This window comes from Pelodiscus sinensis, chromosome 17 (assembly GCF_052426305.1).
Source record: "Pelodiscus sinensis isolate ZL-2025 chromosome 17, ASM5242630v1, whole genome shotgun sequence".
NCBI classification, from domain to species: Eukaryota; Metazoa; Chordata; order Testudines; family Trionychidae; genus Pelodiscus; species Pelodiscus sinensis.
The window spans coordinates 26,677,257-26,699,659 of record NC_143068.1 but is presented as its reverse complement, the minus strand read 5'-3'; the positions used below and the strand labels follow the sequence as shown (position 1 = coordinate 26,699,659).

Genomic DNA, 22,403 nt, shown 5'->3' with positions numbered 1-22,403 from the left:
TTGTTTGGTTCTGGATTCTAGTTCAGTGGTCACCAACCAGTAGATCTGGATCTACTGATAGATCTTGGAGCCTCTGACAGGTGATCCTGACTGGTTAGGCCAAGAGGCTGTCAAGTGCCGGCACTTCAACTACTCCTCCCCCTAGTGCTGCATCTCTCTTGCCCTTTGCCTTGGAACTGCCTCCCCCATCCCTGGGAGCCTCCTGCTTGCTTTGCAGGTCAGGAGAGGGAGAAGAGTGGCGCTGATGTCAAGGTGCCCCCTCTCCCAGCCTGTATCCTATCTCCAAAGAGCAGAGAGGGGGCACAACAGGACTTGGGAGGGAGTTTGCTAGCTGCTTTGGGAGTGGTGCAGGGCCAGGGCAGGGGTGAGCATGCCTTAGCCCCACTGCACCACCACCCAGGAGCCACCCGAGGTAAGCAGTGCCCAGCTGGAGACAGCTCTGAACTCCTGCCCCAGTCATGAACCCCCCTCCTGCACCCCAATCTCCTGCCCTAGTCCTGAGCCCCTTGGCTCCAGACTCCTTTACAAAGCCTGAGCCCAGAACCCCCTCCTGCATTCCAACTCCCTGTCCCAGGCTGAGCTCAGAGCCCCTCTCACACTCCAAATCCCTTAGCCCAAGACCAGAACCTGTGCCCCAACCCTCTTGCCCTGCCTGGTGAAAGTGAGGAAGGACGGGGTAGGAGTGAGGGAGGATGGAGTGAGCAAGGGTGGGGCCTTGGAGAAGGAGCACAAAAGAGGAGGGACAAGAGTATTTGGGTTTGAGGTAGATCTTGGATTGCACTTAAATTCAAAAAGTGATCTCATGCTTAAAAAGGTTGCAGAGGACTGTTCTAGTTTCTAGAGGGGAGGGGTTTTTTTCACTTTAGAAATATCAGGCGCATCAACTTAAGAAGTTTTCCCTCCTTTCTTGGAGGATTCAGACATGGGTTTAGATCTCTCTCAGGCAACTGAAAGGGCTGGAGTAAGTAACAAAATAGTTTTTCTTCCAACTGGTTTTTTTTTTTTTGGTGTCAGAGTTAAACAATAAAAATGACCCCAATGCAAAAAAAAAAAAATTAAAATAGATTACATGAAAATCACTTTCCTTTTCCATTAATCGGGTTCCATTTTTATGGGATATCATCATCCAGTTTGTTCTCCACTTATCCATAGAGCTTCTGAGAAAAAAAACAGATACAACTGGGAATACAAATGTAAAAACTGATGCAGAACCTCCACTGACTCATGCACCTTTTTGGGGACCAGGTAGCTGAGGCCCTATCAGGAGAGGCATCTTGAACTAGTAAATACATAATTAGGGCCCTACCAAATGAATGGTCTATTTGGGGTCAATTTCATGGTCACAGGATTTTAAAAATAATACATTTTGTTATTTCAGCTATTTAAATCTAAAATTTCACCCTAACCCTAAGGCAGCTCAGAAGTCTGGGTGACAATTCAGGTTGCACCTCTATAAAAACCAGAACTCTCTGGTATGGCAACTTCCTTGGTCTGGAAGATCAAAGAATCTGGGTCCACTGCGGGGGGAGGGGATGTAGAAGACAGGCACACTGTGGGTGGGGGTGGCAATGACAGCCCAGCTGGACTGTGTGTGGAAGAGCTGGGAAGCCCAGCATGCAGCTCAGCAGGGCTGCAGGGAGAGCCAGAAAGCCCAGGGGAACAGTGTAAGAGGGGTGGCAGCAGGGGGGCAAAATCCTTCATTGTGGACCAGTCAGGTCCCAAGGGTGCCAGACCAGGGAGGTCCAATCTGTACAACAATTCCCCCTAAAATAACTTTGCACATACACACCCTGGGGCTTCCTTTTGGGTTAAGACCCACAATTTGAGAACTGCTGGTCTCCCCCAGTGAAATCTATATAGCATAGGATAAAAGCATACACAGTCATAGTCAGACATGTTTTTCCTATCCCTGAATCTGGTAGGGCCCTAAACATGGTAGCACTGGAAGTCAAGAGTTCCAGTCCCAGCTCTTCTGTGTGACCTTGGACAAAGTCACTGTCTCGTTTCCCCTCTCTCATCAGTCTTCTCTGTTTAAATCACAAACCCTTAACTTTCAAAGGACTGTCTCTAGTCCTAACCTTGTTTGAGGAGTTGTATGAATTCCAGGCCTTCTCATTAATGCTTCTGATGGGCTCAGGTACTAGGGGGAAGAGTGCTGGGGAAAAGGCCAGGAATATCCCACATTTTAGGACACAGGATTAGCTCAGTGAGTGATCACTGGGGAGCCCTTAGACACCTTAGGGAGTGGTGGAGACTCATCTGCAAACAGACTAGATTCTTTTTAAACACAGCTTTTATTTGTGCTCTGGGAGGCTACTTAGAGCAAGCCCATGGGCAACCCCACCGGAATCCTGCCTGCCTAGCCTGGCACTGCCCAGATTATGGGACGCTCTTTGGGGCAGGGAACAGTCCTTTTGCCCAGCTCCATGACGGGGTCTCCGGGTTGCTTAGATCGCACAATAAACAAGCCACAATAATTCCACTCTGGGGGCCCCGGGAAGCCAGCAGCAAGCCCGGGATTTCCCTCCAGCTCGGGATGGCCAGCAGAGGCAGCTGCTCTATGCGTCGCCTCCAGCTGCTGCAGCTCCAGCCCCGCCACCCATCTAGCGGCCCCGGGGGCTGGGTACCGCAGCCGCGTCGAGCGAAGCGACGTCCAGCCCTGTCTTGCAAACGTCGGCGCTTCGCTCCGGACTACGCCAGTTTCCAGCTGGCTGCGCGCCCGGAGCCCTTTTTCCTTATTAAAAAGAAACTGGGGGGGGGGGGGGATTTCAAACAGGGGGGGGGACTGGTTCTTTTCCCTTCATCTGTTTCCGGTTTGCTGCCATATTCCCCCTTTGGGGGGGCGTTGGGGGAGGGGGAGCCCTGGCAAATCGCTAAGAAGCGAGGATCCCATTCGCGGCGCGGGGAGCAGCAGAGAGGAGGGGGCGGGCCGGCGCCGCCCAGGCACCTGGAGGCAGGGCGGGAGGGGGCGATCCTGCGCCGGCCTTGCCTGGCCCCGATGCTCAACCCAGCGGCATGAATCACGGCGGGGAGAAGGTGTCTCCGCCGCAGGCGGGCGTGCACCGCTGCTGACATCACGGCTCCGAGTCCCCAGCAGCCTCTCCAGCCATTCGCTAGCGCGGCAGCCGGACAGGGGCTGGGGGAGCGAGCAGCCGAGGGGTTAATTCCTCCCCGCCCCCCGCCAGAGACAAAGCCGGAGCCGGGTTTTGTGTCTGGGAACGCCCGGGACTCGGCCATGAGCCGCGTGTCCGCCTCGCAGCTGTCCGGCCCCCTGCCGCTGGGCCAGGGCGTCTCACCGGGGTGCGGGCGAGGCGTGTAGCTGCGAGCCGCGGGGGAGAAAGGAGCTGCCCGAAGGAGCCATCCGGCCCCGGTGCTTTTCCGCGGGGAGGGAAGGTAAGAGACCGCCCGGCGCGCTGGGGCTGGTGATACGCTCGGGGGCACCGACCAGCCCCGGCGCGTTGGCATCTCCCTGCCTGGGGGCGGTGGGTGCCTGCTGGGGCTGTCGCCCCCAATGGAGGGTTTACACTGCTCCGCCCGACGGCAGCGGCTGCTCCTGCGTGTGGCAGCCGGGAGCCTCCCGGAGCCGCAGCCTGAATTAGCCGGAGGAGCTCCGGGCTAAAGGTATTGTCTGCTAGGGCTGGCGAGGCGGCGGCGGGGGAGCTCGGGGTGCGGGACTTGTTCCGAGCCCCGCACTTTCTTCTCTTGTGCGGGGCTGCCTGAAACGGTGGGGCAGCTCTGTCTAGCCGAAGACTTTCTATAGTTCATTTATTCAAACCAGTCGGGGAAACGAGGAGAGGGGGGGGGAGGAGCTATATGTAGGCCAAAATATGAAATATTAATCACTCCGCTGCTTTGATGTCTTCTGAGCCAGTTCCCTTTTACTATTTGTTAAATATTCATTTAAAACAAAACAACGACGTAGCTGCTCTGTGGGGGGTTGTGTGTTTACATCACGTCGTGCAGTGTAAGAGAATCGCTGCTCCTCCCTCTTCCCCCCTCCCCAACCTGGTCCTGTTTTATTTAGTGTTTATGATTTAAAGACTGGAAAACGATTCATTAACCGCTCTGTAACTTCTGCTGCCTGATCAGAATATCGATAGAACATCGATACAAAAAAAAGTAACACTGTGCCTCTTAGAATCTGTGCCATATCTGTAGCAATCGGGAGCTGTCAGGCAAAATACTGTAGTTCTAGGTACACAAAGAGGCTGAGGTAATATTTTGCATTGGAACAACTAATGTTGGTGAAAGAGACAAGCTTTTGAGCTACACAGAGTCCTTCCTCGTTCTTCTGAAGCCAAACACCTGGGGTCTGAGCGGACAAACTTCAATGGGCTTTTGTTGTTGTTTTACTCCCTAGCTATCCTGGGAACATGGGGCGTGGGTGGTGCACATGCTCTGTGATCATTCTGAGACACTAAGAATTTTATTATCTTGATTCATTCATTTGTAACCTGCTGGGAGATGTGTGAGTAAGCCTAGCGGCAGGGATAGTCAGGATGTGCTTAATACATCTTGGCACCAGGAAGGCTTAGGGTGCCTCTTCTGCTGGATGTTCCTAGTACTGTGTGGTGTTTGCCAGCAAACTTCTATATGGCTTTCTACAAAAAATGAATGAGATGGCTGTCTTGTCCCTTGATTCCCTTGCTCCTTCCCCTCTCTTATGTCAGAGTACCTGCACAATGACTTACCTCCCTAGCTTTGTTGGGGTTCTGTTGCTATAAGTATTTACTAATGTTTCCTCTAATTTTTTCCATCAGTGGGCAGAATAAATTTTGTTATGTACCAAGTGCAGATGTGTACCACCAATAGAAACACATACTATCTTTGGATAGCTGGGGGCACTCTACTAATCAGCTGGGTGGCATTTGAATCTCTCCTTGGCAGCCACCCAAGCACTCAGCTTACAGGGAACACTAGTACTTACTGAAGCACCAACAGATATGAAGCCCTCCTAAATCAGTTTCCATTTTTATAAAACCTAGGGCTTTAGAAGCCCATATTGTTAGTTTCTGGGCCTGCAGCCATTACTGTAGTGACTGAATGCCCTTAGGAAATAGGCTGCATTGGAACCCAGAATTATCTCACACAGTCTCTTTGTATTCGTATAGACTAGGAACAACCACCCAATAGTCTATAGTTTGTAAAAAACCCAGATGGTCAGTGGGGGGAGTGGGGGAAGGAGGAGAGGGAGAGGGTGAACATGTATATATGGTCTTTCCTCCAAAAGAGGTGGCACTGGCTAACTATTTTACCTGTTCCACAGAACAGCTCAATACCAGGGTGATCCCACAGACTGTTAAGGGTATTTTAGGTCATCCTTGACTATAACACCTCCCTGGTAAAGGTTTCCAGGTAGCTGCTCTTGGTTTATGGGGCACAATGCTCACCTGGAGGGGTTGAAGGTTTCTTTTTGGCCAGGCCTGTTTGCTGCCAGCAAGTGCTAGCTTTCTGAATGCTCCCTATCATGCCAGGCTTCAGGGTAGGGGGTAGGGGCCAGGCTGAGGTGTCTATGGTTTTAACCCTGCTGGTTGTGGGTGAAGGACTTCTTTGTGCCATTTATAAATTGCTGCGGGTGGTGGTGATAACAAACCTGATCCACACCAGGAATACAGCACTTGTCACAGGTTGTCAAGTTGTCTAAAACTTTGTCTGCATGGAGAAAGCATTCGGTGTTTGTTGGTGCCCCCCTCCCCCCCCTTCACACTCTCACCCCGGTGTTTGCAGGAGAGGAAACTGTAGTATGGACAGAAAGCGGGCATGTCTTGAAGCTGCTCTGTGAGCAAAATGAGAGGACACGATGGTTAGGTGTCTGCATCCTGTCTACACCACAGCGTTCACGGTGGTCAGTGCCATTGGAGGAAACCACTTACCACTTTCTCGGTATAGAAGTAACCAAAGTGTATTGTTTGTGTTAAATTATTTTCAAATACTGTATTGGAAAGCCATTTATATCACATCTGCCAAGCCTGGAGTTCCCTGTCAGCAGTTAACGATGCTACAGATGCTTAAAGTTCTCATTCATCAAAGCACTCCAGTACATTCTGAAGTTCACCTTTGCTAAAGGGGGTCCCCAAAGCTGTTTGGGGTGTCTGATGATCACAGTGCCAGAACCAGGGATTGGGGGAGGTGTGGAAGAAGACCCGGATCATGAAGACAGAGCTGAGGCAATTAATATAAATCTGTTGTGTGTAAATTTGGAGACCTGGTCCTGAGGGCTGCGCAGCACCTATAACTTTAAAAATGAGTAGTCCTGTGGCACCTTAGGCTATGTCTACACAAAAGCGTTATTTGGCCATAATGTTGAAATAATGTCAAGCTGGAGGACTTCTTACTCTGACCTGTAACCTTCATTTTACAAGGAGTAAGGGAAGTTGCAGGAAGAGTGTTCTACCTCGGACTTCCTGCTGTGTAGACAGCACCAAAAGCCAATATACGCTATTTGGACTTAAGCTACACAATTGACGTTGCTCAAGGTGCGTGGCTTATTTCGGCTTCAGCCCTGCTGTGTAGTCGTGTCCTTACAGATTAACCAAAATATATAGAATTATGAGCGTTCCTGGGCAAAACCCACTTCCTCTGATGAGTTGGAATGGAAATAACAGAAACCAAGAAATATATATAACAGCAAAAGTACCTGTCAATTGTAGGTTTCATGTTAATGAGGCTAATTAAGTGGGGTGGATGTGTTTTCCACCCCACCCCAAACATAGTTTTTGATATGGAAATGCATATTTTAATGGCAGGAGAAATTGGCTTTATAATGCGCTAACCAGTTAATATCTTTGTTTAGGCCCAGGGTAATGGTGTCAAATCTGTAGATAAATTCCAGTTCTGCAGACTCTCTCTGTAATTGGGTAGTGAAATTCCTTTGTAGAAGAATGACTACTTTTAAATCCATGATTGAGTAACCAGGCAGGTAAAAATGTTCCCCCACAGCCAGGGCTCGCAGAGCCGTGGTATGGCAATCTGCGCATGCTCAGATCGCCTGAACCCAGCTCTTCCAGGTTGTAATCTACTCGCCATGGGCGAGTAGATTACATAGTTTGTTGAGCCCTGTCCACAGGTTTCTGTGTGTTACCATTTAGAATGTCTGACTTGTGTCCATTTATCCCTTCTCGTAGAGACTGTCCAGTTTGACCAATGTACTGGGGTGGATGAGAGTTTTGCGGGGCCTATTGAAGCGCGGGGCCCGGGACAGTCATCCCGCTCACCCTGCCCTATATCTGCCACTGCCAATATACATGGCAGAGGGGCTTTGCTGGTACTTGATGACATAGATCGCATTAGAGAATGTGCATGTGGTGGCTTATGTGGGTAGGTCCCGTGATGGCTTGTGTAGATGTGTGGATAGAGTTAGCAACAGGGTTTGTTGCAGGGGTAGGTTCCTGGGTGAGTGTATCTGGGGTGTGATGTGTGGCTGCTGGAAAGTATTTGCTTCAGGCTGGAGGGTTGTCTGTAGCCAATGGGAGAGATTCTTGGCTGATTTATGACAGATTTTCCCAAGAACCCACAGCAAGCAGAGCTAACACCCTGGAGACATTGAAGTCCATGGAGTGATTGCATTTTCACCAACTGAGGACCTAGCCAGATGAGAATTTCGGCTGCTCTGCACTTTAGGCCTTTACTGATTGTGGATGTTAAACTAAAAGATGGCTGAAGCCAAACCATTCTGAACTATGGGAGGCTGGGGTTGGGAATCTGCTTCCAAGTTGTGAGCCAGGGAGGAAGGTTTGCTGAAATAGTGTATCAGCCTGACGATTTAGGAGGCTGATTTGTGTGAGGGCAAGTGCTGGACTTGAGAAACGTTTGCTATAACGTGCCCATGGATTGTCCGCTCCCTCCCCCGCCCCCAGGAAGGCCTGGTGGGCTTGCAAAACTCCAGTGCACTGTGAAGACTCAGGAGAGCTGCCTCAAAAGCAGCTCCACAGCTACCCAGTTATGCTGGTGATGGAGACCTAGACCCAGACCTGGAGAATAAAGTCTCTCTTTTGAGACATGGAAAGAGGGCCTGTAGTTGGAAATGACCATTGTGCCTGGGATGCTTTGCTGATGGGACAAACCAGGGGAGCTTTGTTAGTTTCTGTAGCCTGGTTATACGGGGAGGGATGTATGTCCCAAGGTCCCAGTGTGCAAAAGGAAACTGACATTGAATAGGCACATTCACCTCTTCTGTACTGCAGCGTGTGGTGGCCTTTGCTGGGGGGCAATGTAACAGCATGTGAAAGTGATGCAGTTGTCAGCGTTCGGCCACAAGGTGGGCGGCCACAGCCATCCATGACTCCAGAACAAACCTTGCTTGTTTCCCAGATGGGCATGACCAGGCCTTAATGGGCACTTAGCCACTTACCACAGTGGCTCCCCAGTTGCATTTAATTGTGCTGCCTCTGAATAGCAGCATGAAACCTGCTCTGTGGCATCTGGTGCTGTGGCTGCCCATTTGTGTATTGGCAGAAGTGTGGCTGGAGTTGGGAGCTCAGAGCTACCCTGATTGCACTAGGCCTGGCTGGCGCTAGGGCAAATGATGGGATTAAGCCTGGACTTCAGAGTTTTATTAATGACTTTGAACATGATCTAGAATAGAACCCCTGGTTCCTACTCTCACTTAGGCTATGTCTACACAGCAGCGTTATTTCGGAATAACTGACGTTACTCCTAAATAACGTAGTGCACGTCTACACTGCCAGCCTTTATTTCGAAATAATGTCAAGCTGGAGGATTTTTACTCCTGTAACCCTCATTTCTCGAAGGAAGAGTGTTCCTCCTTTGACTTCCAGCTGTATAGGTGGCACCAAAAGCTGAAATCAGCTATTTGGACTTCAGCTACACAATTGACGTAGCTCAAATTGTGTAGCAGCTTATTCTGACTTTTGCCCAGCTGTAGACGTACCTGTAATGACCCACAAAGGCAAATAATATTTTGAGAAAAGAGTTTGCAGTGAGCCATAGGCAGAAGTGGACAACTTCAGTGTCTTAATCTGCTTCCTCCCTAAGTACTTAACACAAAAGGGAAGCATCACTTTTATAAAGGGCTGAGTCTTTTGGTATTGCTGGGGAAATTTGAAAGCACTATTGTTTCCTGTACTGTCTGTCTTGCCGCTTGATTTTTAACTTGTTCCTTTTATCTCTTGGAACAATTTCCAATATGACCTCACTTCCTCAACGTGCAACATACCACTTCATAGAACCCAGTTGGAGATTTGTTCTCTGTGTTTCATTTACCCTGGTGCAGAATGTCCCAGTGTGAAACTAGTTTTCTTCCCTCTTCCTCTCCCCGCCCATTTGCCTCCCCAACCTTCTCCTTCCCTTGGTGTTGTGCAAAGAAAGCCTGTGAGGTAACTCCATTCAAGTTGCAGTGTTGTGTGATTTATTTATTTTTAATCAGGGAAGAAGCAAGTTCATTTAAATTGATGCTTGTAAATGTAAAATGAGCTTAAATCACTTAGCATGGAAATAGCTGTCTCTGTTAATGCCATGCATACTGCTCTAGTTAAAACTGTCAATGTTTCCATTCCAATAAAGCCCTGTTTTCTGAGGCTTATAACGCCGGGTCATTTAACAAAAAAACATCCCTTCAGGCTGAAATTTGCTAGCAAAAGTCTGTCTGGAGCAAAAATGTTAAAGCATAGAATGCTATTTAAACCAAACTTTACAAAACCAATTACATGCACCTTCCATTTTTTTAAATGACACAGAACCACAAAATAACTAGAAGCTGGTGAGCTTTCTCTAGATGAAAAGATTAAGCACAGGGCAGTGTAGTAAAATCACATGTAGATTCCTTTATTTTGGGTGGGGTGGGGCAGGGAGGGAGAAATACATTATAGAGATGCAATGAAATCCAGCTGCATGTCGTCTCCTCACAGCTTTTCACAGCATTTCCCCCCAGGGTTTACCTCCATTCTCAAATCCACATCAAGGTCCTAATCCTGCAAAAGGCTGAGCTCCATTTTAGGTGCAGACATCAATTTGTGAAGATCTTATTTCAGGATCCGGCCTTTACTCTGTGCAGCAAACTTGTGACTGAGCTGCAGAGGCTCATGTTCAATGTGGCTTGAAAACAAACTTGAGGCGGGGATATTTTGAGAGAGAGTGGTCTGAGCAGAAGGCTGGGAACCAGGAACTCCTGGGATGGAAATCCAGCTCTGACACCAAGTTCCCTTGAGGCCATTTATAACCTCTCTGCCCTCACTTCCCCATGAGCAATCTGGGGATGATCCAGAGGTGCAGTGAGACTTAATTCATTAATGTGTGAGAAGTACTTTGCAGATAAAGGCTGAGCATGAGATCCCAATAGGGAGAACCAGCTGGCCCATGCTTGCTCCCTGTCTGACTCTTGTGCCGTTTGCCAAATCTCTTTAATTAAACCAGGCAGATTCCTGGGTCCCTTGGTGTGAGGCTGCAAATGTTACTGCGTTGCTGGCTTAAAGCAGGGATGATGCCACTCCACGTGGTGGAGCCCATGCTGTGAATGGTGACTCTAGGAAAGTGGGCATCCATTTTTATTGAGGTCTCTGCAGAATGGGGCCCCAGTGCCATAGAGGCCAATATGCTCAGCACCCTCCGCTTCCACTGAAGTACATGGGAGCAGAGCACCTTTTGGGAGAGTCCTGGGACCTGCCAGATCAGGTGATTTAGGTGACCAGTTATCAAGTGCAGGGACCTATGAAACATCATGCTTTGGGAAAGTCCTGCTCCAAATGCAGGACATCCATGCAGAACATTGGTGCTTTTCTGCCCTCCCCTCTGGTCTGGGGGAATCCTGATCCCAAGTGAGTGGCCAGAAACCAAGGATGCCTGGGACTGGAATAGCTGGTTGTGTTGATTTTGTTTGAGGTTGTTTCTCCAGACTTGTTGAGGATGGGGCTGCTTGGTGGCAACAGAATATGGTGAGAAAGCACAATACCATAGAGCAGTGTTTCTTAAACTTTTTGAGACCACGGAACACCAAACAATAATATTTTTTATGCGGAACACCTAAGAAAATTTTCTTCCAAAAAAAAAAAAAATTGTCAGACAAAAAAAGACAAAACCAAAGAAATAACAAAACAAAAGAAGAGGTTGCGGCACACCTGTGAGTTGTTCACAGAACACCAGTGTTCCGCGGAACATAGTTTAAGAAACGCTGCCATAGAACATCTGGAGGAGAAAATATTGGGAGTGCCAATAAACATCCCGGCTCAGGTCTCTCTTGGTTTCATGACAAGATGCACTGAGGCAGTTGTAATCACCATTGCTCCTATACGACCAATCTTAGCTGACTAGATCTTGCTGCTCTTCCCGCTTGGGGATGAACTGGGTAGGTTAGACAGATTCTGGGGCTCAGTGGATCCTAACCAGTGTTCTCTGGGAGCTGAGCACTTAGGTGGCTACCCAAGAGAGATTCAAATGCTGCCCAACTAGCAGAGCACCCAAAACTGCCCAGAGCTGGCAGCATGTGTTTTTACTGGTGGTAAACATCTGCAAATGCCTTGGTGCACATAACAATTTATTCCCCACATGAATGGGGAAAAAAATAGATGGAACGCTGATCCTGACTAGCTGTTCTAAACTGTAACTGAAACAAAGATGGAAGCCTGATGTTCTTTTGAGGGAAGGGAAGATACGCATGGCACCAAGGACGGAAGTGTTCTTATGGGCATTCTCCATGTTGGCTAACTCCAGGGACTTGTTCAGTACAGATTAGTTGAACTTGCTCTTATGCCCTAATGCAGGATACAGGTTCCCTAGTGTAAATAGGTCTCCGCAAGGCAAGTACTAGGGATGTTAAATTTTGATTAATTGATTAATTGAATAGTTGATAAGGGCGCTTCCCCTTTGAAGTGTAACAGTCCCAGGGCTGTTGCTACACTTCAAAGGCAAAAGCTCTGCCCGGAGCTCGCAGCCAGTGGGGGGGGTCAAGCAGTCCCCCGATGACCCTGTGCTCCCTGCGGTGTTTCAAAGTGGCAGCGCCTGCATGGAACCCAGGGTCAGCTCCCCAGAAAGGGAGAAAGGAGTGAAGGTTCTGCTGTCTTGTGATGCTGATTCTCTCCTGCCTGCGTTTTGCTGGGCCATTTTCTTGCTTGTGACTTCTGCTATGCAATATTTGCTCCCTGACTTTCCTCTGATGCTGGAGGAAAGACTTGGAGACTGGCTCTAAATTTCCCAGCTCTGTCTCATGTTTGACCTGTTATGGTCTCATTTCCATGACTGTAAACTTTACTGGCACGAGGCTTGCTGTGCTGTGCAAACACATGGAGGAAAACCTGACTGTACCTTACAGAAATAGCTTCCATACTGCTTGTCTCTTTCCCAGCCTCCCTGAGAGCTTCTCACTTAAATCATTCACCCCACTTTTTGCAGGGGTAAGGAACCTAAGGCCCGGGTGCCAGATGCAGCCTCCAGTTTGCCTCGATCCAGCCCCTGAGACTCATGTCTCCCCCTCCCAGCATTGGGGTGCCCATGCTGGCTCTCTAGCCCCCTGCTGTTACCCGGTAGGGCTGGAGAGCACAGTCTACTGGCTCCCCCCCGCTTTACCCCCCCCCCCGGCTCTGGTGTGTCAGGGGACTATGGGGAGTGTCTTTCTCCTTCTCAGTGGGGATTTGATTTTTGTTTTTTTTCCTCATTTGTGCGCCCCCCTCCCCAACTGACTTTTCTGAGGATCAGCGGCCCCCAGCCCAAAAAAGTTTCCCCAGCTCTGAAGGACAGTGTCCCTCATTAAGAAGACTGGCAAGTGCAGGGAAATAGCTGCTTTTGTGTTTGTTTAAAGACCTTCTACTCCCCTGAGTGTGAATATATTGCACCTTGTGCCTCGATTGAAAGGGGTCCCAAGGGGAATAAGCAGGTTCTGGCCTGAGCGAAATGACTTGACTGCAACGCAAACAAGGATCACACATGCCCTGTTGTTGCTCCGACAAGGCCTGGGTGAGGGCTGTGCTGTTACAGGTCAGGGCTAAGCTGGGGGAGGGCTGCGCACTTCCTAGAACCAGGCATGCTGTTAATCTGTCCAAACGACCCCTCCCCCCTGATTTACAGACTGAATATGCTGCAGATCTTGCCTAGCCTCAGAGGGATAAAAACCGTAAGAGAAACACTCAACGGTTGGTTTAAGGTGGGCCGAGACGTCCTCCTGTTGAAACGCTCCTTACTCCCCTGCTTTAATGTGGAGCAATATCTGGGGAACTGCTGGTTGGCTCGAGATGGCGATGGGATATGGGGGGGCTCTGAGGGTGGGAGGCTGGCACTGGGGAGGGTTGGGTGCAGGGGACTCTGGGGTCGGTGGCTGGTGCTGGGGGATAGTGAAGGAGTGGGGAGCTCTAGGGATTATGGCTGGCAGTGGGAGGTTCTGAGGTGGGGCTAGGAATGGAGGGGCTACAAAGGCAGGGCTGGCACTGGGGGGCTCTGGGATAGGGTTGCCAGATGGTTTCAACAAAAATACCGGACACACTTGACATGACATCACAATCGACATTCCATCTTTTTTAGAAACTACCGGACATTTATATTTTCTCAATTGTTTCCCGAACAGAAAGCTCAAATACTGGACCGTCCAGTTCAAAACTGGACACCTGGCAATCCTACCTCTGGGGATAGTGCTAATATTGGGGGCTGGCACAGGGGGAGCTCTAGGGGGTTGACTGCGAGGCTGGCACGGGGGCGGTCTGGTGGGGGGGTCTCTAAGGGATGGGGGACTGGCACGGAGGGGGCTCTGAGGGCAGGAGGCCGGGTGCAGGGGATTCCAGGGTCAGTGGCTGGTGCAGGGGGGCCCGGTTGTACCTCAGCCCCGCCCCCACCCCAGAGCTGCTGCGAGCAGCTGGCTTCAGCTGCCTGCCACATGGCAACTGCCGAAGCTGAAGCTGGCTGTTCGCGGTGGCTCTGGGGGCCGTGGCTTTAGGTGGACCGGCAATGTGTTATTTGCATAATGAATATGCAAATAAAATTGTACTGGTCCACCAAAAGTTTGTGAATGGGTTTGCCGGTCCGTGGCATAAACCATGAGAACCACTGACCTAGCACTGTGGGCCCCTGCTCCCATCTGGGGCTCTCTAGGAGGCACTATCATGCAGGCAGGTTCCCAGTGGAGGGGCATGTCGATTGCAGTTACTGCTAAAGGGGCCCAGGAAATTGAGCACTCCCCTCAGCCCGGGAGGGGTTGGCTGACTGTGTGGGAGAGGCCAGCCTGGCTGCTGCGGATAAATAAGGAACCCCAATTCCTAGGCGAACTGTCCGAGTGGGGAGAACGAACTTTCAGCGTGAGCCCCATGTGTCAGGTGAAAGGAGCGGGGAGTGGTCGCTGCATGGTCCGTCCTGAAACCCTGCTCTTGCTTGAGGGCGGGTGCCGAGGGGCTCTGCCAAGTCCTGGGCAGGGAGAGGTGACCGTGCAGGTCTCCCGGGGCTCCTTGTGGGGAGCCGTGCTGGCACGGAGATTCTCTAGATCCATGCTGGCCGGAGACCTTTGCAGAGGAATCAAAATACAGAATGTGCTGAAGGCTCCTGGCCAGACTCTCGTGCATGGGTGAGGAAGGGCGGCTGGGGTGGGGAGGGGAGGGAGGCTCACTTCCTTTTCAGTCCGACTCTGCTCACCCCAGAGTCAGCTCAGCTGGGGCCTTGTCCGGCGCCTGCGTGATGTCATTATTTTACCAGAGAAGGCTTGCAGGCTTCCTTGACAGGCAGCTTCACGTGCCCTGCAGTGCAGGGAAAGCTCTAGAAGAGGACGGCCATCCTTCAGCTTAGGTGGCTCCTAGAATCTCTCTTTGGAGAGCACTCTGCTGCTTCCAGCCCCTTCTCAGTAAGGCAAAGGAGTGTTGGTTGTGGTCTGTGACAGATGGCAAAGGAGGTGCCTGATGGATGAGCCAATGGATGAGCCATATTGCTGAATGTCAAACAAGGGACTGCAGGAAAAACTCCAGTCTCCCTTCCTCGGTCTCCTCTTCTGCTAAGAATAAATTGTACTTCGCCCTACTTGGAGATGCTACAGCTCTTTACAAACACTAACATGGCTCAGGCTAGGTCTATACGAGTCCCCATAGCTCCGTTTAAAGTACGCAACTCCAGCTGTGTAAAATACGTTGCTGGAGTTGGCTTACCTTAAGCTGTGCTTGGCAACGCCCCCACAGCAGGAGGCCAACGGAAGCAAATGCTCCTATCAGCTTCCCTTACTCCTTGCACAAGCAGGAGTACTGGACATGGGCGGGAGTGCCCTCTGAATTTGATTTAGCAAGTCTTAATTAGACTCCCTAAATCAAACTCCGGAACATTGATCACGGTAGCAGAGCTCTTCCACTTAGCATAGACAAGGCTTCAGTTCCCCATGAGGTGAAAAGGTGTTAGCTCCATTGTGCAGATGGTACAAACTCAGTAAGACTTTTCTACCTTATGGCTTCACACTGTGCCTGCCCAGTCTGGCTCCTACCATCTTGAGGTGTTCCCCACGCTAATTAAAGGCAAAGGCCTATTTCTACAGAACAGAGGTAATCGGCTCCCTGCAAAACTGCACTGGCCTCCTTACAAAGTCAGGCCAGGTTCTGCAATCTGCTTGCTCAGAGGCCTCAAGCCAAACTAGTTAGTTATGTGGTCTCCACTCACACAATCACAGTACCTTAAATTGTTGTGAAGGATGCTGCACATCACCCCTGATAGCTAGAGCAGCACCATTCCCATTTTAGAGCAGCAGCAGGTGGATGAAATGACTTGTCCAAAGTCCCACAGGAAGTCTGTGGCACAGCTGGGAAGTTGCATCCAGCTCTGAGTCCCATTCAGGGTTCCACCTTCCCTGAGGGCTGGCTTGTAATTTCTCACCCACACTGTGTGACTGCTGCTCTCTGGCTGTGATGTGGAAGCAATGAACTGAGGTGGCTGCAATTGAGTTTTACTTTGTGTTTGTCTGACTGTGGAACTCTTGTTGAATCGAAACCTGGGGAGTGCAGGAATGCATTCTCAACTTCTGCTAACTGCCGTGTCACTCTCAGTTCTGCTGGGCATGGTTACACCCCCTCCTCTCACAGCCAGTGTGAAACTGCATTTGTAAGACATGAAACATGTATTAGAAGTGAAACCCATATGCCCTTGTCCCTGCCCTGCTTTATTCCTGTTTTCTTATGTGAGACCCGGGTTTTTTTCTCTTTCATCTGCAGCATGCAACACTTGTCACTATTTGCAGAGTTAAACTTGCATAAATGGTGGGTTCTTTGTAACTTGAAGTCTCTAAACCACAATTTGAGGATTTCAGTAACTCAGCCAGAGGCTAAGGGTTGGTGAGTGAGCTTCAGTGCCTTACAACAGGTTCAGAAGTCAAACTAGCAATCATTATGGTCCCTGCTGACCATAAAGTCTGAGTACTGGGTGCTCTGAGCTTTGGCTGGCTGTGTGGCAGGGCAATGCAATACAAAAAGTACTAATGGACAGGAAACCAATTGATTTTATAGAAATGGCTACAGTGTTTGTCTCTTGTAGAATTCCTCATGGTGGGCTTCCTCTAATCGTTGTCCAGAGATGGGACGCTGGACCCAGAGACCTAGCTTCCAATTCAGTGGTTCTTTACCTCTTTGGCACTGTTACCCTTTAAGTTTCACTAATAAACTAAAATTACTCCTCCTCCTTTTTAAAATGACAATAAACAAAAAGAAAATGATGATTAATCATTTTTAATGTATTTTGTTTTCTCATACATTATGTTGATCAAAATTGAATTCCTATTTATTTTAAACTTATTATCCCCTGAAATATGCCAACCTCCAAGTTAAAAGCCGCTGTTTTAGTTCCTGACTGCGACACTGGTCGTACTTGTGACTGCGGCCAAGTCACTTGGCTTTGCTTTGTGTCTCATTTCCACCTATGAATTAGGGCTAGTACCTGCCATATCAGAAGTGCTTCAATGTCTACAGCCTTGCATAGGATGCTTCCATAACATCTGTGCTCATGAGACCTGGGACTAGAGGGAAGAATGAGCGAGGGCAGACAGAGGTACTGAAGTGACTGTGGTTGGAATGCAGCCATGTGTAGTGTTGTCCTATTCCAGCTGTGCACTGTAACTCTGTGCAGTCCTCTGACACCACAAAAGCCCTGGTAGCCTCTGAGGGCAAATGACAGCCCAGAGCAAGAGGTGTAGCCTGGGAAGGAGTTTTGTAAAATTTGGATGGGTAAGGCTTGTCAATCTGATCAGAAAAAAAGGGTTAGGCTACAGAAGGGCTGAGAGTTTCCTATGGGTACAGTCTGAGCCTTGTTCTACACCCCTGTAGAGCCAGTTTGATTTCTATGAAGCAGCTCCTTTTCCTTCGCCCACCTCTTCCCCCAGCAGCGCCTCGGGTGGGCTTGACCAGAGAGAGGTCCGTGCTGGGGGCTGTTGTCCAGCCTGGAGGGAGCCGAGGGCGTGTGTGTGACTAGGTGAGGCATCATAAACCGGATTAGGTTCATGCTGTAGCGTCATGGACAGCTGAGCTCTAAAATGAGCAGAGCTGAAAGGCAGGGCGCAGGGGGCCTCTCGCTGCTTTGATAAATGTCTGGTCCTGGGCGTGGTGAGCACAGGTGGTGCAGCTGCCAAGGGATGAGACCAGAGGGCAGTTTCAAAGTGGGAAGTGAGTCCTAGGCTAGAGGGGACCCACCCACGTGCTGAACCTTGGGAGATGGGAAGAGCAATGCCGGGGGGGCTCTTCTTATGGCATTGGGCTCTGTGCACGTGAGGGGAGGGGAGATGACTGTCTGCTCTTTGGCAGGTTCCTGTGTCTCGCTGGCCATGTTGCCAGGCTGCCTGCCTCTAACACCTGGTGTAGATGCTCTTGCTGTGGAGTTGGGTATTAACAGCCAAGTAACAAGGGCCAATTTGACCCTGTTTGCAGAGGCCGAGCAGATGCTGCTGCCTTTGACATGCCTGCCTTTCGTGCTCCCCCAACTCCAACCCATCCCCATCCCTGAGCCTAGCAGGCAACTGCAATAGGTTTAGTCCTTCCCTGAAAGAGAAATTGTGAGGGGGATTGACCTAATAGGCTTCTACGGAAATGAGCCAGAACTGTCCCATGGCCTCTGAAAGGAAATTGGATCCCGGTTATAAGTTGCACATGCTGGCTTAGAAAGCCCATAACATTGCGCAGACTTTTCTGTGCGGGTTAATGTTAGCTGTGCTTTAGCACCCAGGCTGGGAAGCCCCACTAGTGTTCATGGTTGAAGGAGCTGTCTGAGTGAACGCTGCTCTTTGTCTGCTCTGCACCAAAACAGTCTGGGTGCCCTCGTTCACCTTCAGCCACGCTAGCAGCAAAGTGTGCTCGTTAGCGCTTGTCAGTGAGACCAGAGCGGAAAGCAGGAGAGATGGAAATCTGAACACATTCACAGCCCTCGGAGTGCTTGAGCCGCCAGAACGGAGCAGCAGTATTAACCCTGAGGAGACTGGCTGGTAGTATGCATGGGGGTGCGGAGCAGTGTGTTCTCTCTTTTTTTTTTCCATCCATGTGCAGAATAAATTTTATGTGCACTGAGGCATGTGTGACTGTCACACCGGTAGAAACACACGCTACTGGCTGTGGACGCTCTGCTAATCAGCTGGGCACCATTTGAATCTCTCCTGGGTGGCTGCACAAGTGCGAGGCTTACAGGCTAGGCCAGGGCTACTCAACATGCAGCCTGTCCCGAGCCACGAGCCGAGCCACGTGGCTTTGAGCCAGGCTGCGTGCGCAGGAGCTGCTGGCCGGCGGGGGGGCGGCAAGAGGTGGCAGCAGAGCATGCCTGCCACTCCTGCCACAGCGGCAGTGCCTCACAGAGTGGCTCCAGTGAGACTCAGGGAGTTACCCTCCGCCCCACTAGATTTGTTAAAATTGTGAAGCCAAACCAAAAAAGGAGTCAATATTATGGTCTTCTGTTGATTTGCGTGTTAGTAGTTAAATTGCTGAACTGTCATTGCTCATTAAAAGAGCTGTCATATGGGTGGAAATCAGGTAAATATTGCATTTAATTAGTATCAGCAGATTTGACGTAAATGGAGACTGTGTGTTGTGTAGTCTGCCTTAATCTTTGTGTTCATGCCCGTCAGTATGAAAGAAGCTATTTGCATATACATGCAACCGTGCTTAAGTTGCGGCCCTCGGCATGTGCTATGGGTATCATTGTGGCCCCCAGGGCTTCCAAAGTTGAGTAGCCCAGGGATAGGCGGTGGCCCTTCTTGCTTGGCTTCATGGGTCAGCGGGGGCAGAGGGTTGGAAACCCAAGAGATGTGGGTGTGGCTGCACTGGGCACCCAAAGGCCACCATGAATAAAGGCAGCAGAAGTGTAAGGAGAGACTGTGGTTGAACTTAAGGATCAGGGTGGGAGTGGCCTCACAAAGGCCTCCCCCATGCCAGCATCCTGTTACCCGATAAGTGCTCCACAGCATGTCCCAACTGGCGTGGAAAGCCTTAAATACAGGTACTGTCATTTCCTGTCATTGCAACTCCTCATCCCACAGATTCCAGTGTGTTGCCACCCGTTGCATAGCAAGCTGCTGCCCTTACTCGTTGGTGAAAGCTCTCCCAGTGAAGTGTTCACCTCCCCTCTCTTGAGTTCCAGGTCTTGTGCTGTGGGTAATTCTGGATCCCCTGTAGGTCCTTCCACAGCATCTAGCTGTACTGGCTGACTCCCTGGTGCGTCTGGCATGGTAGCCCCAACTGTCATGCATCTGGGAAATGGAGGGAGCTGCCTTTCCTTGGAGAAGGGGTGGGAGGTGGGGAAAGAAATGGACTCTCAGCTTTTCTGACTGGTCTCTTGCTCTAAGTCTGGCCTGGCCACACTCAGGTACAGTCTTCCCTGTCGTCTTGTCTACCAGGGCTCTCTAAGCCAGAGCTGCTCTGAGGAATCTAATGCAATCAGGAAGTTGGTTTGCTCATCGTATGAGCAAGCAAGATCTGCTAGAGATGCCGGCCGTTGGGTCAGGATGGCTTATGCACCAGAGCTTGTCCTCTCTCAGGAATGATCAATTCACCACCGAGGCAGGAAAGCTAGCTTAGGTGGGTCCTCCTGTGCTCTTGTGGGAACACAGAAAAAGAGCCCTCCATGATAAGAGAGTCTAAGGGAGTAAATACTGCACATGTGGGGAAGTACAGGCAACAAACAATGCAAAGCAGGGTGACTAGAGGCCCAAGCTCAGAACAGGCTTTTTGTGCTATGCAAATAAATATGTGACCGTTCCAAAGAGTGGACTGTCCAAATTGACAAGAGAAGCAATCGATGGGCATAGAAGCAGCATTCAAGAAAGACCCAAGTTTGCACAGCTGGGAATAGAGCTTGGGTTTCCCAAGTCCCAGCCTAGTGCCCTACCCACTAGCTCATGCTGTTCCTCAAGCTGATTTCACTGGCTCCAGCATTGAAACAGGCAGTCATGGTGTTGTAATGTTGCCTCCAAATCACCACGAATCCGGGGCAAGACGTTTGCTTTCACCCAGCCTGTTGAAGTCTGCAGCCATGGCCAGTGGGCGTTCGAGGGGTGGTGCCTGCAGACAGGAGAGCAGCTCACAGAGCCATCTGGCTGTGCCTCTGTTTAAGAGCTGGCTGGCAGGGGGATTTGCTGCTGCTTCTGGGAGCTACTTGAGGAGGTAATCACAGTTTGGAGCACGCTCCCCTGAGCATCCTCCCCTTCCAGTGTCCCAGCCCTCATCCCCCTCCAGCCCTCCAAACCCCTCAGTCTCAGCCCGGAGTCCCCTTCTGTTCTCCACATCTCTCATCCCTGACCCCACCTCGGAGCCCTCACCACCATCACACCCGCATGCCTACCTGAACCCCCTCCTCAACTCTGAGCTCATTTCTGGCTGCACCTCCAGCCAAAGCCCTCACTCCCTCCTGCACCACAGTCCCATCTTCATAAGCATTCATGGCCCTCCATACAGTTTCGATACCCTCACATGATCCTTGGATAAAAAGTTTGCCCGCCCTTGAACTAGAGTATAATTTCTAGGCTGAGGGGAGTGGATTTCTATTCCAGAGGCAGAAACCTTCCTTCTACAGGTTGAACCTCTCTAATTCAGCACTTGCTGATCCGGTAACTAGGGATGTAATAGTGTAGCTGATTAACCAATAAGCTTTTGCTTATCAGTTAATGTTATAGACTACACACATTTCCCTCCCCCCCAACCAGTAAATTTTTTAGCAGGCTGGCCAGCAGCCTGACTCAGACTGTCTCCCCCTCCCCCCAGACAGGGGCTGCTGCCACACCGCACTGCTGCCTCTTTATCAGAGGCAGCAGCACAGGGTGATAAGCAGCTGGTCCGCAAGAGGAGCTGGTTTTTAAACTGGCTCCCCTTGCGGACTAACTCCCACTTGGCACCCTGCAATGCTGCTGGCCCTGCCCCCAGGGACTATAGAATAGTTGACTAACTGATAAGAATTCATGAGGTTACTTGACTATTCAATTAACCACTATTGAACACCCCTGCCAGTCTCATCCACGGTTTGGCATGATTTTAATGAGCCAGATGCCCACTTATCGTGGGTGTGGCCAAGTTTCCTGCAGCCCTGTCAAATTTGTTTACAGCCACCAGTCCTGGCTCTCAGTGTTCTGTGCTGTTATTTAGCTCTAACTTACCCCTAAATGTCTTCTAAGAGCCCACCCAGTAAACAGCAGAAATGCTGGTAATGCTGCTAGACAATATTAGCCTCCCTTGGTTCAGCAAATTCTCTGGTTCGGCATAAGGATGTTAGATATCAGGTAATTGAATAGTCATGTAACCGCATCAAGACTGGTTGCCTGCTGCCCCATTCTGCCGCCTCTTATACAGAGGCAACAACGCAGGGTGGCAGCAGCCCCTGTCCGCAGGCATCCGAGCTCCCCATGGACAGAGGCCGCAGCAGGAGAGGCTGACACAAAGCAGCTTCTGTCTGCGGTGGGAGGCTGTTTTGCAGCAGCAGCCTTTCCCCCCAGCTCCGTTCTGCTGCCTCTAATAGAGGCAGCAGCACAAGGGGGGAGTGGGGCAGGCAGCACTGCGGAGCCAGTGCTGGGGAGAACCGGCTTTTAAGCTGACTCCTTCCAGCATCAACTCCTGCTCTGCCCCTTCCCCTTGCTGCTTCTGACACAAGCTTATCAGTTAATCCTCTGGTCGACTACTCATTGACATTCTGCACAGTCAGGTCCCGAGAGTGCCAGACTAGAGACTTCAGCCTATAGTGCAAACGAGCTCCCACAGAGCGGAGACCCACCTGCAAACGTGCTCTCCCAGAGCTGCTGACAAGCTGCTGCAGTGACAGAAACCCATAGGGGAAGAGTCTGCTTTGAGTGTGGGGTGCCTCTCTCCACCCCAGAGCTGTGAGCAGAGAGCGCACACTCAGGATAACTGAGGAAGTGGCACACACGTGGTGTTACCGGTAGGCAGCCCAAGTGCTGCTCTCTTCCTGCTCCTGCGGACGTGAAGAGCCACGGGGAGATGACACGCTCCAGAGCACTGGGCCGTTGTACACTGGAAAGCCCTTGGGCC

The 22,403-nt window shown here is 50.5% G+C and overlaps 1 protein-coding gene across 3 annotated transcripts in view; it reads left to right on the top strand.

The window, feature by feature from the left end:
* Positions 1–2,884: 2,884 nt before the first annotated feature.
* The window catches only part of SRC (SRC proto-oncogene, non-receptor tyrosine kinase), an 85,975-nt gene continuing 66,456 nt past the window's right edge, over positions 2,885–22,403 (top strand). Inside the window, exon 1 of one of the 3 annotated variants that reach the window (XM_075901306.2) lies at positions 2,885–3,393. The gene's annotated coding sequence lies outside the window, so the exon portion shown is untranslated. Of the gene's footprint in view, positions 3,394–3,502; positions 3,622–22,403 lie in introns of those variants that run through there. The other 2 variants (XM_075901307.2, XM_089769719.1) reach the window with 2 other exon arrangements.